The sequence below is a fragment of the Lygodium microphyllum genome, chromosome 9, assembly GCF_053477565.2.
Source record: "Lygodium microphyllum isolate KBCC chromosome 9, Lygodium_microphyllum_v1.1.10, whole genome shotgun sequence".
NCBI lineage: Eukaryota > Viridiplantae > Streptophyta > Polypodiopsida > Schizaeales > Lygodiaceae > Lygodium > Lygodium microphyllum.
In genome coordinates, this window is record NC_141143.1 from 81,847,296 (window position 1) to 81,853,295 (window position 6,000).

Genomic DNA, 6,000 nt, shown 5'->3' on the forward strand with positions numbered 1-6,000 from the left:
TCAAATGCTCCCTCCCGGGCATCGAGAGGCTGCAAAATGTCGACGTGAGGAGGTAGAGTCTTCAAGAAGAGTAGAGACTGACGACCATGATAGTATCCCTCATGAAATGCCCCATCAAGTTGTAGAGGATGAGATTTTGGACAACATGGTACACCATCTATTTTTGCAACCGGTTCAGGGAGAAGGTCACTCTACGAAGCCAGATGATCCACTATATATAGCATCATCTACTCCGTTGTATGAAGGTTGTACGTACTCTCTTCTTTGTGTGTCCCTCGAGATACTTAACTTGAAAACAATTTATGGATGGAGTAATGTCAGTTTGGATGCGTTATTGAAGTAGGTATCAATTCAGTTTGGCTTATGAATCATAATATTAATTGTTCTATTTTGAAATCAGACAAAAATATATATTGGTGGTTGTTTAACTCACTTTTAAAAATGTATGTAGGTTTTTATCACAAATGCTTCCAAAAGGAAACAAATTTCCAACTAAGAGAGAGCAAGCAAGACATTATTTGACATCTCTGGGAGGCCTCGATTATGTCAAGATCCATGCATGTGTCAATGATTGTGTCTTATTTCGTGGGATTCATGAGTTCGCACGAGAGTGTCCTGTTTGTGGCGAATCAAGATACGAAGTGGAGATGAAGTCAATGGATGTGCCTCGTAAGGTTTTGCGACATTTTTCGATTGTTCCATGTATAAAACTTATGTTCAAGTGTAAGTCTATTGGAAAGCTCATGTCATGGCATGCTAGTCATCGTTCAAGTGATGGAAAATGGAGGATCCCTGCAGACACACCGACATGGCAACATATAGATAATTTGTGGCCTCTTTTCAAAGAAGAGCCAAGAAATTTGAGATTTGGTTTATGTATGGATGGAATCAATCCATTTGGCATCAAAAGCACATCATACAATGTATGGCCAGTGGTATTGGTGAACTATAATATTCCTCCATCCATGGCAATTAAAAAGGGACATGTAATGTTGTCCCTTCTGATTCCTGGAAAGCAAAAGGTAAAATACATGGACATTTACTTAGAGCCTTTGATTGAAGAGTTAGAAATGTTATGGGAAGGTATTGAGGTGCAAGATACAAGTGCATCTGCATCCTCTAGAGATTTCACATTGAAGGCCATGTTGTTGTGGACCATGCATGACTTTCCAGGATACAGAGAGTGTTCAGGTACGTGTATATAACTCTATAACCCACAGGATGTATGAGATGTCTCAAGGGAGCCTTCATAAAGAAAAAGAAAAGAGGTGTGGAGCAATTATCTGGTTTGAAGTCCCACGATTAGCACAAAATGATTCAAGTAAGGGTATCTCTAACCATGAATATAGTAATTAGTGGAGTAACTATGTGTAAACTTTGGGGTATGATGACTTTTTCCTCAACTAATCATTTGATCTATGAATATTTTTTACATTCAATTCATACTTCCTACTAGCATATCCCATTGTGCATCCAAAGATGTATGTGATATCATTTACAAGATGGGAGAGCTTGTGAGGTATGCATACATTGTATTTTTTGCATTATATATCTTTGAATTTCTACACAAAAATAAAAAATTCTCAAATACATCTTGACAGATACATGAGATGGAAGGAAATTGATCCAAACACATTGCAAGATGCTCGAGTATTATCTGTTGAGGTGGTTTGTTTGGTGGAGGAAATTTTTCCTCGATCCATTTTGACTACTCAATTACATTTACTCGTACATTTGATTGATGAGATCGCACTTTGTGGGGTAGTTCATGTAAGGTGGATATTTTTTCTTGAGCGCTTCATGAAAACCTTGAAAGATTTTGTGAGGCAAAAAGCACCGCCTGAGGGAAGCATGGTTGAGGGTTGGTTAGTGCAATCATCCCTTGTTTATATCTCTAAATATCTTGCTGAAGTGGATCCCTCTCAACCACGACTATGGAAAGATGATGAAGACTTGAGGATGACCTCTATAGTACCTCAAGGAAAAGGAATGAGTAAAGTGCTAACAAAAGAAGAACTTCATAAGTTAAATAGTTTTTGTGTGCTCAATACTGATGTAATGAGCAAATGGGTGACACTATATAATGAAGTAAGGGCAAGAAGAAAAAGCGAAATACAAGAATTTTGCACTAGATATGGACGTAATGTCTCATTTCCATATCATCTAAATGCACTCCCACGTCATATTGATATAGATTGGTTACATGAGGAAATGGAGAGAATGGAAAAAGAGGAGGAAATTAATATATCTCAAGAAGAGTGGGAATACGCACGAGGTTGCTTATTAAAGGTGAGACATACTATCAATTAATTTGTTTCTATAAGTTTCATTTTATATAAATAATTGACATGTTTGATCTTTTATCTTTTACTACTAGTGCACATTATTCAATGCACTTTGGTGTGAGGGTAAACATCTTCGAACTAAACGTATAGATGAAAAGAGAAATACCCAAGATTGTGGTGTCCTTGCTCACTTCGAGGATGCCAATAGTACCATGGAAGGTTATTGTGGCTTGATCCAAGATATTTTGAAGCTTGACTGCAGACGATTCTTTATATATGTACTGGATGTGAAGTGGTTTAAAGAAGTGGTAACAAATGGTGAGCATTGCACAATCAGACGTCATCCAAGTGGTTTTGTAATCATTGACTCTACAAAATTTCACCAAAACAAGAATGACACATTAGTACTACCTCAACAATGCGAGCATGTATATATGCAAAGGCTAATTTTTTAATATGTATACATGTGATACATATACACAATATAATAAGTATTTAAGTTTCTTGCTTTTGTTTTTCAAATACAGGTTGTGTATCATCCAATGGTAAACAATAACCGATGGTGGTATGTCATCCCTATATCTAATCGTTCAAAACCAATATATGGTAATATTACGGACATGGAGATAGCAGATGACAATCCAACAATTAATGATGATGTGCATGATGACACCATAATGGATGATATGCATGATATAGTACAAGAAGAACCTCGCGAGGATGTTCAAGGAAACGCAGAAGAAGACAATAATGTGATTGTCGATGATATTGATGAAGTTATTGAGAAATATAGCAATACATCTAATAGTGGGATAGACTTATTTGTTTTGTTACCTCTTGTTAATGTAGATCTACAAGTAGATAGTTTAGCAAGGGCTGATCTCATTGAAGATGAGATGGATCATTCACTGTAACATACTTAATTTGCTTAATGATTCAATGTGTATTCTTAATTCTATGGTTTTTATCATGCGCACACGTGCATACTCAAGAATCAATAGTCAAGTTTAAATCTAAATTGAATTTTCCATAATAAAAAGGAAGTATTTTTTATCATCTTCAAGTAGAGAAATTAGGAGATACATATTGCAATGCTTCCTACTAATTGTAAGGTTTCTGTCACTTGCTGCTAATTACTTATATCAGGCTTGTCAACTGGAGGAACTGCCATTCATTAAAAAGCAATGAAAAAGTAATTATTAACTCTATTTTTTAAATTCAATGATTCAATGTGTATTCTTAATTCTATGGTTTTTATCATGCGCACACGTGCATGCTCAAGAATCAATTTCAGGTGGTTAAATAATTATTAACTTTGGTTTTTTAATTATATTAATTTTAATTTTAGGTGGTTAAATAATTGCACGTCTGTTGGCGCATCTATATTGGCGTCTATTTGCGCAGATATATAGACGCAAAATTCGCGTCTATTTACACACACTTTTACACGCACATATAGACGCAATGATAGACGCGCCCGACTTTGCGCGTCTAACATGCACGTCTATGCCTTGTTTCTGTTGTAGTGATAGATACATGAATAATTTACATGCTTTAAATGGATGGACTAAGGATCAAGATTAATCATCATCCTTGCTCTCGTATTTGTAGATATAAATAGTAGTGTATTTTTGCTTGTCCATCTCACAATTGTAGAAGCTGGGTATAGAAAGAATATACTTATCTTTGAGTGCAATAAGGAGAGCCTTGGCAATAATATTTAAGTGAAAATTTTGCGACATTATCATGTTCAAGAGAGGACTCCATAAAAAAGGGGTTTTGATACAATATTAAATAGTTCTAGCCTATAATAAGTACTAATCTCCTATTGAAGCTATCCCATTTGTTTCCCTGAAGTATTCATTTTTGAAGAGTTTGTAAAATATTTATTCAAAGCTTATTAAATATATGGGAGCATCTTTCTAAAAGATCATTACTTGTTGTAGATTGAAACGGTCTAATAGAAATCTTCAAAGTATCTCTTTAAGTAGAGTTTGAAAATGTAATGATAATGCAAATTTAAGCAACATTTCAATCTTTCTTCAAGACTCTCATAATGATAATTGAAGGTCAGTACATTCTCTTAGCTTGTAGATGTGATTGTCATCTAAATAAGCTTGGAATCTAATTTCAATAGATGTATGCTATCACTTCCTAATGTGAGCTCCTCTCGTATTGGAAGATAGTTATATGTGGTTAAACAAGTTAACATGCATTACAATTATTGTTCTAAATCAAAGGCCCTTCTTGAACACCTTCTAGTTTAGTGCCTTATTGTAGCTTTTTTTGCACAGAATATAAGATAATCTATGTCATTTTCCTACCATTAAAAACAAATATGCAATGGATTTGAAGGTCTTAAGGAAGGGTCTTATATTTTAACTCACCTTTGAAAAGACTTATAGATATAACCTAAGACCATCAACAAAGGTGATTACACAAGGAGCTAATTGTATGTGCTTGACATTTTGAGTATTTAGGATTCACTTATATAATAATTTAAAGTTCTAAGATCTTGTATTCGTAAGTATAATTACCATTACCAAGTTCTTATCCTGGAGGGAGGGCAAGAATAAGGAGGAGAAAGAGAGTACATAACAAGGAGAGAGAGCATGGATGAGAGAGAGAGAGAGAGAGAGAGAGAGAGAGAGAGAGAGAAGGGTAGGAGAGGGAGATGATGCCTCATTTATAAGATTTTGATCATTTTATACTAGCTTGCACGATTATGATTATTTTATTCAGCTTATAGGCTTGATGCATATTTTGCATTATTTTACACCCATATATTTAAGCTCCTTCCTCTTATATGAATCATTCATTTGCATAGGTCCATAGCAAGTACCAATGGAGAGAGAGAGCTAGTGCCAATGTCCACAAAACTAGTGATTCACATTGTTTTTATACTCTCCCATACCTTATTTAGGAGGTGTGATCGAGAGATATGGATTAGTATGAGAGATATGGTTGAGAGATCATTCATGAAAGAGAATTATGTGTAGAAGGAAAAAAGGGACGCAGAGAACAAGTCGAAAATGTATTTTCAAATTTGGTATTTGTTTTCTCTTACTTTATAGTGAAATAATATACACTTATTTAATCATATGTAAGGTTCTTTGTATGAATATCTAATATGCTTAAGTTTTTTAAAACTATATTGTTGTGTTTATATTTGCAAATGAAGGCACATACTATCATTGATCTTAATATAGATGCCATTCTACTTTGTAGCATAGTAGCTTGCATACTTAGCAAAATATTGTAATCAAAGGAGGGGATGCATTATGAGGAGGAAAACATTATACTCTCTCCACGCATGATGCACATATTGTCACTATTGTATATATGTTTTAATAAAAAAAGTGATTATGTTGATATAAATATGAAATATCATGGAGGTAAGAGCAAAAGAACAGTTCTTTAACATAGTTCTCAATTAAGTGATAAGAGAAGGGAAGTCCTACCACCTACAATTTTCCGCCTTTAACTCCACTACTAATAATGTCTAATTTTGCTATAACCATCATTATTTGCATCACTAATTTACTGCAATCATTGCTATTGGTATCAATATTTGCATTCCTATTTTTAGCACTCTGTGTAGTGATACAAATAGTGACGTAGATAGTGATGCTTTTGTGGAGATACTAATATAGACAACATGTGGATTTTGAAAATAGACTATGAGAATTCCTAATTGCCTCGCTATAGGCTCAAT